Source organism: Hyla sarda, chromosome 8, assembly GCF_029499605.1.
Source record: "Hyla sarda isolate aHylSar1 chromosome 8, aHylSar1.hap1, whole genome shotgun sequence".
Classification (NCBI taxonomy): Eukaryota; Metazoa; Chordata; class Amphibia; order Anura; family Hylidae; genus Hyla; species Hyla sarda.
In genome coordinates, this window is record NC_079196.1 from 219522961 (window position 1) to 219538069 (window position 15109).

At 39.3% G+C, this 15109-nt stretch overlaps 1 protein-coding gene across 2 annotated transcripts in view; it reads left to right on the top strand.

Moving 5' to 3' along the window:
• Positions 1-327: 327 nt before the first annotated feature.
• SEC14L5 (SEC14 like lipid binding 5) overlaps positions 328-15109 on the top strand; it is a 107913-nt gene continuing 93131 nt past the window's right edge. Inside the window, exon 1 of one of the 2 annotated variants that reach the window (XM_056537115.1) lies at positions 328-712. The gene's annotated coding sequence lies outside the window, so the exon portion shown is untranslated. Of the gene's footprint in view, positions 713-10026; positions 10586-15109 lie in introns of those variants that run through there. The other variant, XM_056537114.1, reaches the window with a different exon arrangement.

The following is a 15109-nucleotide window of genomic DNA, read 5'->3' on the forward strand; positions in this document are numbered from 1 at the left end:
ATTTAGATCAGCGCTTACCAACCAGTGTGCCTCCAGCTGTTGCAAAACTACAATTCCCAGCTTGCCCGGACAGCCGTTGGCTGTCCGGGCATGCTGGGAGTTGTAGTTTTGCCACAGTTGGAGGCACCCTAGTTGGAAAACCCTGTTCTAAGCATCTTATACTTATTTGCATAAAATGGGATGTATTTAAATTAATGACAGTTACAATGTATCAATGTACTATATAATCCTATAACTGTAACTTTAACTCTCATCATCCACATTGTTTTTCAGGACAATAATGATGGGATTATCAGGTCCAACATGGCGGCCGGCGCCTCCTGACATGACGCTTTTTTTTATTTTTTTTTACCGTTTTCTCGCCTCCGTGGAAGACGAGACATTCAGTGACGGAGTATAAAAAAAGAAAATCAATAGAAAAGGTGTTAACGTCCTGATAATGGCCGCACTCGCGGTGTCTCCCGGCTGCATGATGTCATCGCGCTCCCAGCACTTAATGCACTTATTCAGGAGGAAATCTGCTGGCTCGGCAGGCTGGAGTTTGCAGCGGCTTAACAAAGGGCTGAGCTGGCAGCCTGGTCTATGACAGAGGCTTCATCTGACTGATGCTGGCACCGTGCGTCCCGTGACTCCCCGTCCTCTGCAGTCCCGGACAGGTAACGGCAATCTATGGAGATGCCGGGGGGCCCCCGGACTGTACGCTGCACAACCGGTAACTATGGACTCATCATTCATTTTTATATCACTCTCATATTTTTATATAAGGGGCAAAAAATTGTTGTAATAATGGCCCAATACTATTACTGATGATAGAACAATGTCCACCAAAACACAGGGTACAGGTCAGAGGAAATGGCTGAATACATTCGTTATTGTAGGGAAACTAGAGTTTATGTTTACTATAACTACTATAATACTGCCCCCTATGTGCAAGAATATAACTACTATAATACTGCTCCTATATACAAGAATATAACTACTATAATACTGAATACAAGAATATATAACTACTATAATACTGCTCTTATGTACAAGAATATAACTACTATAATACTGCCTCCTATATACAAGAATATAACTACTATAATACTGCCTCCTATATACAAGAATATAACTACTATAATACTGATCCTATATACAAGAAAATAACTACTATAATACTGCTCCTATATACAAGAATATAACTACTATAATACTGAATACAAGAATATATAACTACTATAATACTGCTCTTATGTACAAGAATATAACTACTATAATACTGCCTCCTATATACAAGAATATAACTACTATAATACTGCCTCCTATATACAACAATATAACTACTATAATACTGCTCCTATATACAAGAATATAACAAGGATAATACTGCCTCCTATATACAAGAATATAACTACTATAATACTGCCTCCTATATACAAGACTATAACTACTATAATACTGCTCCTATATACAAGAATATAACTACTATAATACTGCTCCTATATACAAGAATATAGCTACTATAATACTGCCTCCTATATACAAGAATATAACTACTATAATACTGCCTCCTATATACAAGAATATAACTACTATAATACTGCCTCCTATATACAAGAATATAACTACTATAATACTGCCCCTATATACAAGAAAATAACTACTATAATACTGTTCCCTATATACAAGAATATAACTACTATAATACTGCTCCTATATACAAGAATATACCTACTATAATACTGCTCCTATATACAAGAATATAACTACTAGAATACTGTTCCTATATACAAGAATATAACTACTATAATACTGCTCCTATATACAAGAATATAACTACTATAATACTGCTCCTATATACAAGAATATAACTACTATAATACTGCTCTGATATACAAGAATATAACTACTATAATACTGCTCCTATATACAAGAATATAACTACTATAATACTGCCCCTATGTACAAGAATATATCTACTATAATACTGCCCCTATATACAAGAATATAACTACTATAATACTGTCTCCTATATACAAGAATATAACTACTATAATACTGTCTCCTATATACAAGAACATAACTACTATAATACTGCTCCTATACACAAGAATATAACTACTATAATACTGCTCATATATAAAAGAATATAACTACTATAATACTGCCTCTATATACAAGAATATAACTACTATAATACTGCTCCTATAGACAAGAATATAACTACTATAAATCTGCTCCTATATACAAGAATATAACTACTATAATACTGCCTACTATGTAAAAGAATATAACTACTATAATACTGCTCCTATATACAAGAATATAACTACTATAATACTGCCCCTATATACAAGAATATAACTACTATAATACTGCCTCCTATATACAAGAATATAACTACTATAATACTGCTCCTATATACAAGAATATAACTACTATAATACTGCTCCTATATACAAGAATATAACTACTATAATACTGTCCCTATATACAAGAATATAACTACTATAATACTGCCTCCTATATACAAGAATATAACTACTATAATACTGCTCCTATATACAAGAATATAACTACTATAATACTGCTCTTATATACAAGAATATAACAACTATAATACTGCTCTTATATACAAGAATATAACTACTATAATACTGCCTCCTATATACAAGAATATAACTACTATAATACTGCTCCTATATACAAGAATATAACTACTATAATACTGCTCCTATATACAAGAATATAAGTACTATAATACTGCTCCTATATACAAGAATATAACTACTATAATACTGCCTCCTATATACAAGAATATATCTACTATAATACTGCTCTTATATACAAGAATATAACAACTATAATACTGCTCTTATATACAAGAATATAACTACTATAATACTGCTCCTATATACAAGAATATAACTACTATAATACTGCTCCTATATACAAGAATATAACTACTATAATACTGCTCCTATATACAAGAATATAACTACTATAATACTGCCTCCTATATACAAGAATATATCTACTATAATACTGCTCCTATATACAAGAATATAACTACTATAATACTGCTCCTATATACAAGAATATAACCACTATAATACTGCCTCCTATATACAAGAATATAACTACTATAATACTGCTCCTATATACAAGAATATAACTACTATAATACTGCTCCTATATACAAGAATATAACTACTATATTACTGCTCCTATATACAAGAATATATCTACTATAATACTGCTTCTATATACAAGAATGTAATTACTATAATACTGCCTCCTATATACAAGAATATAACTACTATAATACTGCTCCTATATACAAGAATATAACCACTATAATACTGCTCCTATATACAAGAATATAACTACTATAATACTGCTCCTATATACAAGAATATAACTACTATAATACTGCTCCTATATACAAGAATATAACTACTATAATACTGCCTCCTATATACAAGAATATAACTGCTATAATACTGCTCACTATATACAAGAATATAACTACTATAATACTGCCTCCTATATACAAGAATATAACTACTATAATACTGCTCCTGTATACAAGAATATAACTACTGTAATACTGTTTCCTATATACAAGAATATAACTACTATAATACTTCTCCTATATACAAGAATATAACTACTATAATACTGCCCCTATATACAAGAATATAACTACTATAATACTGCTCCTATATACAAGAATATAACTACTAGAATACTGCTCCTATATACAATAATATAACTACTATAATACTGCTCCTATATACAAGAATATAACTACTAGAATACTGCTCCTATATACAAGAATATAACTACTATAATACTGCCTCCTATATACAAGAATATAACTACTATAATACAGCCCCTATATACAAGAATATAACTACTATAATACTGCTCCTATATACAAGAATATAACTACTATAATACTGCTCCTATATACAAGAATATAACTACTAGAATACTGCTCCTATATACAAGAATATAACTACTATAATACTGCCTCCTATATACAAGAATATAACTACTATAATACAGCCCCTATATACAAGAATATAACTACTATAATACTGCTCCTATACACAAGAATATATCTACTATAATACTGCTCCTATATACAATAATATAACTACTATAATACTGCTCCTATATACAAGAATATAACTACTATAATACTGCTCCTATATACAAGAATATAACTACTATAATACTGCCCCTATATACAAGAATATAACTACTATAATACTGCTCCTATATACAAGAATATAACTACTATAATACTGCTCCTATGTGCAAGAATATAACTACTATAATACTGCCTCCTATATACAAGAATATAACTACTATAATACTACTCCTATATACAAGAATATAACTACTATAATACTGCTCTTATTTACATTAGTTGTTGTTGGATCTCTGTATTACCACATATCGCCACCAGATGGCAGCCATTGCACGTAAATCTATAGCCTTCCATCTAAATCTTTGAGTTAATAAAGTTCCCATTGTGATCAGTGGTCTGCAGCTTGTCGGACTACTACTCCTAGCACGCACTGCACCCGACCCCCCTTTATCATAGATGTCTCTTTCGCCCGCTGTTCATCTATATGGGCTGCAGACATCTCATCTGCCCCCATCAGCCGTGCACCTGCCCCAGTGTTTCCCAACCAGGGTGCCTCCAGCTGTTGCAAAACTACAACTCCCAGCATTCTGGGAGTTGTAGTTTTGCAACAGCTGGAGGCTCCCTGGTTTGGAAACACTGGTATAGAAACTATTGCTGTTATGAAACTATAAATTCCAGCATGCCATACTAGGGATGTATAGTGAAGAATATGGAACTGTGTCACGCCACTACAGGTTTTATGACAAATCCCCCTCCTCTCAGAATGGTACAGCCCTTTTCATTGGTCAGCTCGAGTAGGGAAACACCACAACGTGGGCTAAGTAGGGGGCGGAGCCCTTCAGGTACAGGTGCTTGTGCTGTCCACTACAGAGGGCGTGACTATACAGATTGATATTTCTTTATTGGTTTATATCCGTAATGGAACAGCCAATCACAGAAGCCCATGCCGGTGTTAGTGTTCTGTTGCCATGGTGATGGGCGGGGTTATACCGGTCTGACAGGCGGTGGGCGTGGCTCGGCATGTAGCGGCAGCGTTGGAGCGCAGTGTGTGACAGGCAGCGCCGGGAGCCGGGACTGAGGGTCAGCCGGGAGTGTGGGCAGGGGCGTGTGTGAGTATACCAGCGGGTGCGGGGACTGTCACACTGCCCTAGTGATAGAGAACGTAGTACATAGAGTATATACTGTACACCAGTGATATAGGACCTGTACACCAGTGATATAGTACATAGTGTATAGAGTACATACTGTACACCAGTGATATAGTACACAGAGTACCTGTACACCAGTGATATAGTACACAGAGTACCTGTACACCAGTGATAGAGTATAGAGTACATACTGTACACCAGTGATATAGTACACAGAGTACCTGTACACCAGTGATAGAGTATAGAGTACATACTGTACACCAGTGATATAGTACACAGAGTACCTGTACACCAGTGATAGAGTATAGAGTACATACTGTACACCAGTGATATAGTACACAGAGTACCTGTACACCAGTGATAGAGTATAGAGTACATACTGTACACCAGTGATATAGTACACAGAGTACCTGTACACCAGTGATATAGTACACAGAGTACCTGTACACCAGTGATATTGTACACAGAGTACCTGTACACCAGTGATAGAGTATAGAGTACATACTGTACACCAGTGATATAGGACCTGTACACCAGTGATATAGTACATAGTGTATAGAGTACATACTGTACACCAGTGATAGAGCACATATAGTATCTGTACACCTGTGATAGATTACATACTGTACACCAGTGATATAGGACCTGTACAACAGTGATAGAGTACCTCTACACCAGTGATATAGGACCTGTACACCAGTGATATAGTACACAGAGTACCTGTACACCAGTGATATAGTACCCGTACACCAGTGATAGAGTATAGAGTATATACTGTACACCAGTGATATAGGACCTGTACACCAGTGATATAGTACATAGTGTATAGAGTACATACTGTACACCAGTGATATAGTACATAGTGTATAGAGTACATACTGTACACCAGTGATATAGTACCTGTACACCAGTGATAGAGTACCTGTACACCAGTGATAGAGTACCTGTACACCAGTGATATAGTACCTGTACACCAGTGATATAGTACCTGTACACCAGTGATATAGTACCTGTACACCAGTGATATAGTACCTGTACACCAGTGATATAGTACCTGTACACCAGTGATATAGTACATAGTGTATAGAGTACATACTGTACACCAGTGATATAGTACATAGTGTATAGAGTACCTGTACACCAGTGATATAGTACATAGAGTATATACTGTACACCAGTGATATAGTACCTGTACACCAGTGAAATAGTACCTGTACACCAGTGATATAGTACCTGTACACCAGTGAAATAGTACCTGTACACCAGTGATATAGTACCTGTACACCAGTGATATAGTACCTGTACACCAGTGATATAGTACATAGTGTATAGAGTACATAGTGCACACCAGTGATATAGTACCTGTACACCAGTGATATAGTACCTGTACACCAGTGATATAGTGCCTGTACACCAGTGATATAGTACATAGAGTATATACTGTACACCAGTGATATAGTACATAGAGTATATACTGTACACCAGTGATATAGTACCTGTACACCAGTGATATAGTGCCTGTACACAAGTGATATAGTACCTGTACACCAGTGATATAGTACATAGAGTATATACTGTACACCAGTGATATAGTACCTGTACACCAGTGATATAGTACCTGTACACCAGTAATATAGTACCTGTACACCAGTGAAATAGTACCTGTACACCAGTGATATAGGACCTGTACACCAGTGATATAGGACCTGTACACCAGTGATATAGGACCTGTACACCAGTGATATAGTACCTGTACACCAGTGATATAGGACCTGTACACCAGTGATATAGTACATAGTGTATAGAGTACATACTGTACACCAGTGATAGAGCACATATAGTATCTGTACACCTGTGATAGATTACATACTGTACACCAGTGATATAGTACATAGTGTATAGAGTACATAGTGCACACCAGTGATATAGTACCTGTACACCAGTGATATAGTACCTGTACACCAGTGATATAGTGCCTGTACACCAGTGATATAGTACATAGAGTATATACTGTACACCAGTGATATAGTACATAGAGTATATACTGTACACCAGTGATATAGTACCTGTACACCAGTGATATAGTACCTGTACACCAGTGATATAGTACATAGAGTATATACTGTACACCAGTGATATAGTACCTGTACACCAGTGATATAGTACCTGTACACCAGTAATATAGTACCTGTACACCAGTGAAATAGTACCTGTACACCAGTGATATAGTACCTGTACACCAGTGATATAGGACCTGTACACCAGTGATATAGGACCTGTACACCAGTGATATAGTACCTGTACACCAGTGATATAGGACCTGTACACCAGTGATATAGTACATAGTGTATAGAGTACATACTGTACACCAGTGATAGAGCACATATAGTATCTGTACACCTGTGATAGATTACATACTGTACACCAGTGATATAGTACCTGTACACCAGTGATATAGGACCTGTACACCAGTGATATAGTACATAGTGTATAGAGTACATACTGTACACCAGTGATAGAGCACATATAGTATCTGTACACCTGTGATAGATTACATACTGTACACCAGTGATATAGGACCTGTACACCAGTGATATAGGACCTGTACACCAGTGATATAGTACCTGTACACCAGTGATATAGGACCTGTACACCAGTGATATAGGACCTGTACACCAGTGATATAGTACATAGTGTATAGAGTACATAGTGCACACCAGTGATATAGTACATAGTGTATAGAGTACATACTGTACACCAGTGATAGAGCACATATAGTATCTGTACACCTGTGATAGATTACATACTGTACACCAGTGATATAGTACCTGTACAACAGTGATAGAGTACCTGTACACCAGTGATAGAGTACCTGTACACCAGTGATATAGGACCTGTACACCAGTGATAGAGTACCTGTACACCAGTTATATAGTACCTGTACACAAGTGATATAGTACACATAGTACCTGCACACCAGTGATATAGTACCTGCACACCAGTGATTGATTACCTGTACACCAGTGATATAGTACCTGTACACCAGTGATATAGTACATATAGTACCTGTACACCAGTGATATAGGACCTGTACACCAGTGATATAGGACCTGTACACCAGTGATAGAGTACCTGTACACCAGTGATAGAGGACCTGTACACCAGTGATAGAGGACCTGTACACCAGTGATAGAGGACCTGTACACCAGTGATAGAGGACCTGTACACCAGTGATAGAGGACCTGCACACCAGTGATAGAGGACCTGCACACCAGTGATAGAGGACCTGCACACCAGTGATAGAGGACCTGCACACCAGTGATAGAGGACCTGCACACCAGTGATAGAGGACCTGCACACCAGTGATAGAGGACCTGCACACCAGTGATAGAGGACCTGCACACCAGTGATAGAGGACCTGCACACCAGTGATAGAGGACCTGCACACCAGTGATAGAGGACCTGCACACCAGTGATAGAGGACCTGCACACCAGTGATAGAGGACCTGCACACCAGTGATAGAGGACCTGCACACCAGTGATAGAGGACCTGTACACCAGTGATAGAGGACCTGTACACCAGTGATAGAGGACCTGTACACCAGTGATAGAGGACCTGCACACCAGTGATAGAGGACCTGCACACCAGTGATAGAGGACCTGTACACCAGTGATATAGGACCTGTACACCAGTGATATAGTACCTGTACACCAGTGATATAGTACCTGTACACCAGTGATATAGGACATGTACACCAGTGATATAGGACCTGTACACCAGTGATAGAGTACCTGTACACCAGTGATAGAGTACCTGTACACCAGTGATAGAGTACCTGTACACCAGTGATAGAGTACCTGTACACCAGTGATAGAGTACCTGTACACCAGTGATAGAGGACCTGTACACCAGTGATAGAGGACCTGTACACCAGTGATAGAGGACCTGTACACCAGTGATAGAGGACCTGTACACCAGTGATAGAGGACCTGTACACCAGTGATAGAGGACCTGTACACCAGTGATAGAGGACCTGTACACCAGTGATAGAGGACCTGTACACCAGTGATAGAGGACCTGTACACCAGTGATAGAGGACCTGTACACCAGTGATAGAGGACCTGTACACCAGTGATAGAGGACCTGTACACCAGTGATAGAGGACCTGTACACCAGTGATAGAGGACCTGTACACCAGTGATAGAGGACCTGTACACCAGTGATAGAGGACCTGTACACCAGTGATAGAGGACCTGTACACCAGTGATAGAGGACCTGTACACCAGTGATAGAGGACCTGTACACCAGTGATAGAGGACCTGTACACCAGTGATAGAGGACCTGTACACCAGTGATAGAGGACCTGTACACCAGTGATAGAGGACCTGTACACCAGTGATAGAGGACCTGTACACCAGTGATAGAGGACCTGCACACCAGTGATAGAGGACCTGCACACCAGTGATAGAGGACCTGCACACCAGTGATAGAGGACCTGCACACCAGTGATAGAGGACCTGCACACCAGTGATAGAGGACCTGCACACCAGTGATAGAGGACCTGCACACCAGTGATAGAGGACCTGCACACCAGTGATAGAGGACCTGCACACCAGTGATAGAGGACCTGCACACCAGTGATATAGTACCTGTACACCAGTGATAGAGTACCTGTACACCAGTGATAGAGTACCTGTACACCAGTGATAGAGTACCTGTACACCAGTGATAGAGTACCTGTACACCAGTGATAGAGGACCTGTACACCAGTGATAGAGGACCTGCACACCAGTGATAGATTACATACTGTACACCTGTGATATAGTACCTGTACACCAGTGATAGAGTACCTGTACACCAGTGATAGAGTACCTGTACATTAGTGATGGTGAGCCTGTGTGCACTAGTGACAGGCTTGACCTCTAAGTGAGTTGTGAGACTGTACTGGACTCTCCCAGGCCATCTGCAACACCCATTGATCGCTGTCATCAGTGATTGATCCTGGTGGGCGGGAGTAAGCTGTGATTGACAGGTGTGGATGACCGCTGATCAGCAGTGTGCAGGAGGTTGTGTGTCGGTACTTACTGTTCCATTAGTGATAGTGCAGTGACTGCAGCAGGTCAGAGGTCGGAAGGGGGTTGGCCGGACTTATATAGGGTGACAAGGCTTATATAGGGTGATAGGGAAAGCCGGAGAGTCTGCAGGTGACAACAGATGGGACCACATGAGATCACAGGGGACGGCTCACAAGTGGATTGACCTGGAAAGTGAAGATGGTGTCCGGCTGCGAAAAAGGTGAGCCCTGTCCGCCACGCAATGCCTGTCCTGTAGGGGGGGGTAGCCATTATTTATTACTGTTGCAATGCCACAATTCCCAGCATGCCACAAACCATTATCAGTACTGGAAACATTTGTAACAAACCCCCAGCTGTGAGAAGTATTATATTTGTGCAGGTCATAACCCTCTGAGGTGGTTTTCTTCCTGTGACATGAAGCAAAAAGATAACCTAAACCCTTTAGAGTGGTGGCAAGGTGATTTGGGGCTTTTTGGGTGGTTATTGAGCCCTGAGAGCCCCCTCACCTATTTCAGCAGGCAGGACCAGAGTTGGGCTGTTTGTGAGTAGTACATATACCTGCACTTCCCTTCCCTTACTTCTCAATCACAGCACAGCACTTTCTACTCTCTATTATGCCATGACATAGTGCTGGTGAAAGTGCACTGTACTAAAAAGGCTGACACTGTACTGTAAATATAGGGTTAATAATAATCTTTATTTATGTAGCACACACAGATTCTGCAGCGCTGAATTATAAAGCGAGAGGTTACTGATGTAGTGGGTTGGCAATGTGTTGAGACAAAAGCATTGCTTTACCTTTCAGGAACAGTGTGGATCATCCCCAGCAGGCAGACAGGCTCAGCTTGCAAGTACACAGTCCAAGCTTTCTCAGACTGTCTCCTGCACAGAGCACAAGCCAAGCTTCGCTCCCACAGGAGACAGCTGCCCTGAGCTTAAAGGGTACCTCTCATCAAAAAAACTTTTGATATATTATAGATTAATGTAGGCAGAATAACATTACAATTGCATGTTATTAAAATATGCTTCTTTCTATTTAATTTTCCACTTTAAAGAAATGACCACTAGGGGTCTCCCTACCAGTCCTGGCAGCAAGCATTTCAGACTCATGCTGGAGTCCTAAACACTACGAGCTGCCAGTCTGCTTTGTTCACAAAGGAGAACACTCAGAGCTGCCAGCCTGCTTTGTTCACAGCCTGTTTGGCTGTGAACAAAGCAGGCTAGCAGCTCTGAGTGTTTAGGACTCCAGCATGAGTCAGAAATGCTTGCTGACAGGACTGATCGGGAAAAATACAATAGAAAGAAGCATATTTTTCATTAACATGCTATTGGAAAGTTATTCAACATTCATTAATCTAAAATATATCAAAAGTTTATTTGATGAGAGGTACCCTTTAATGGGTGTTCAGAGATAAGAGGAAAGCATTGATTTACCTTTCATGAACAGTGTTTATCATCTTTAGCAGGCAGACTGGCTGAGCTTGCAGGTACTCAGTCCAGGCTTTCTCAGGCTCTCCCTGCACAGAGCACAAGCTAAGACCCGCCCCACAAGGGACAGCTGTCCTGAGCGTTATGGGTGTTCAGAGATGAGAAGGAAGCATTCATTTACCTTTCAGGAGCAGTGTGGATCATCTTCAGTGGGCAGGCTGGGTTCACACCACGTATTTGCAATACTGTCCCCGTATATGTTTTTAATTTGAAAACTATACGGAACCGTATTGAAAATTGTATGCATTGACTCTCAATTGAAAACCATATGCCAAAACAATTCATCAGGTTGTGTCCATTTTGCATCCTGTACGGTTTTGTCAGTTTTTTTCTACCACGTTTTTTGGTCCGGATGAAAAACCGTATTGAAATGTATACGTTCTTTTTAACATGGAAGTCAATGGGAACCGTACAGAACTGTATGTGCGTTTGGTTCCATCCGATTTTCACCATACGGTTTTTGACTTTGCACAGTTTTTTTCTTGGCACTTCAATCAAACAAGTGAAACTTTATTCATAATGGAGTGAAAAAATAAGTGTATGTGTTTTTTTTTCTTAAATTTTTCAAACCATTTATGGATTAAAATTTGTTCACGTGTTTCGAGACAGTTTAGTCCGTTTTTAAGGAATCCGTTTATTTCAGAAACGTGATACGGGAATTGTATTTAAAAAGCGCGGTGTGAACCCAGCCTCAGCTGGCAGGTACACAGTCCAGTCTTTCTCTCCTGCACAGAGCACAAGCTAAGGCTCGTAGACACTTCCTGTGTTCTGTCCTGGTCTCTCTGTTACCAGAGACAGATTTTCCCTAACAACAGGCAGGAGATCGCAGATTACAGGGAAGATAGACATCTAGTGGCCAAGACTTTACAGCAGTTTTTCAGGTGTTAGGAGTCATATTTGGTAAATGAAATCATTAGGAATCACATAATCGATCACTTTTAAACACTACAGGGAAGTTATAGGATAGTGAAATCCTTTTGTGCTATATGGAGCCACCTCTCATTATGGGGGAGGGGTGCTGGATGCAGTATATGGTAGTAGTTGGGGAGGGGGGTGTTTAGGCCATTGGAAGCTACATCGACAGAATGCAAAACTTCCTACCCCTCACCACATCCTCTCTGTCCCTATTGTATGTCAGGAGGCTCGGAGAGCGTGGTGGGAATACATTTGCAGACGCACACCGGCCGCCATGCCTCATTGCAGTCATGCAAATTCTAGGTGCAAATCCAGGTATTATCATGTCTGTGCTCGGGGCTGGGATAGGAGTCGTGTTTTTCGCTCCACATGATTTGCTTTTAAGGGGCCAGGTTATATAGGGATTACTAAATGCAAACTCATTGTCACCCAGCTCTCCCAGGACCCCCAAAGGCAAAGCTGCCACGATGAGCAGTGGATCATAACTAAGCAAGTTTGTATTTCACGAGTCTAAGAAACCTGAGTTACAACTCAGCTGGAGAGACTTCCACATGGGTTGTCACCCAGCTTTCCAAGGCCCCTGAATGGTAAGATGACTAGTTACACAAAGAATGCAAAACAACCTGTTCACATAGTGGATGTGGTACGTCTTGCCAACTTGGGTGGGTTTTCCATTTATCACTCGGATGGGTTACAACCACCCTCATGACCGTCATGTGGTTTGTCACCCAGCTTTCCTGTACAAACCATTGTAAGCCAACTTTTTCAAGCTTCTGAATGTCAACGTCAGCTAATTACACAATAGGTATATGACCACATAGCTTATTCATGATCCCATGTTTGAAACCCTTGCCATATGGCTTCCATATGGTTTGTGACCCAGCTTTTTAAGACCCCTGAGTGTTAAGCTGCATGGTTACAAAATGGATGGGGATGAAACTGCAGAATAGGATATATTACAATTCAGGACTCTAAAAAAGCTGAAGTCTACTACCCCTAATACAAAAGTTGCCATATGGGCTGTCACTCAGCTTTCCTAAGCTTCTAAATGGCAAAACAACCTATTCACATGGATGAGGTACAGCTTAATTACTATGTGGGTTTTCCATTAATGTCTTGGTTACAACAACCCTTGTGGGAGCTGTCACCCAGCTTTCCCATGCAGCCTACTTTTCCAAGCTCACACTGTTTGAGTATACGACTACATAGCTATGCATATCCAAATAGGTTTTCACCCAGCTTTTCCAAGATCCTTAATGGCAGATCAATGTAGTTGGATGACATAGGTGTATTTTGCATGGGTTGCAACACTTTGTGGGAGCTGAAATGTGCGTCATGTGGTCTGTCACCCAGCTTTCCCAGGCTCCATAATGACAGTACTTTCTTGTTGGGAGATAGCACTCTATAACTAGGCATATTTTCCTTTTAGATCCAAAGTGAACTAGTTTGCGAACTCTATGGCATTGTTTCCCAACCAGTGTGCCTCCAGCTGTTGCAAAACTACAACTCCCAGCATGCCCGGACAGCCTTTGGCTGTCCGGGCATTCTGGGAGTTGTAGTTTTGCAACAGCTGGTTGCACACTGGTTAGCAAACGCTGCTTTATGAGGTTTGAATAGCAGCCATATGGATTATCACTCAGCTTTCCAAAGCAAGAATGGGTGGTGGTCTTGCCATTCAGGACATTGAATTTTTAATTGTATAATTTTATTGTGTTTTTAAGTTATAATAATAATAATTATTATTATTATATTCTAATTATATTATAATTAATTATTATTAATATTTATGTAATAATAATATAAGAATAATACTTGATATTATTATTGTTATTATTATAGTTTTTTTTTATTATTATTATAATTATTATTATTTTACTATATTACATAATATTTTTGTCAGTGTTTCATTTGGCCGTACTGATGTGAGATGTTATATTATTTTACTATTACCGGTAGTTTTATACATATTTTAATAATTACATTTACCGTATATTGTTTTTTTTTTATTTATTATTATATTATACTTTTATTTTTTCCCAAACTTTTTTTTATATTACATGATTGTCGTTTCATTTCATTTATTTATTTATTTTCTTCTTTTTTTTTTTTGCATAATTCCCAATACTCAGATTCTATTTATTTTAAGTTTAAAGGGTACCTTTCATCAAAAAAAAAAACTTTTGATGAAAAACTCAAAACTCAAAAACTCAAATTACAGCTCAAAGGCGCAGAAAAAAGTACAGAATGTTGGCACGTGCAATGAATCAGGCTCAAAGACGACCCCTTCAAGGTCAAGCTGCGTCTTCTCAACACCCCGAGACAAAAGTAAGAAGACGTTTGC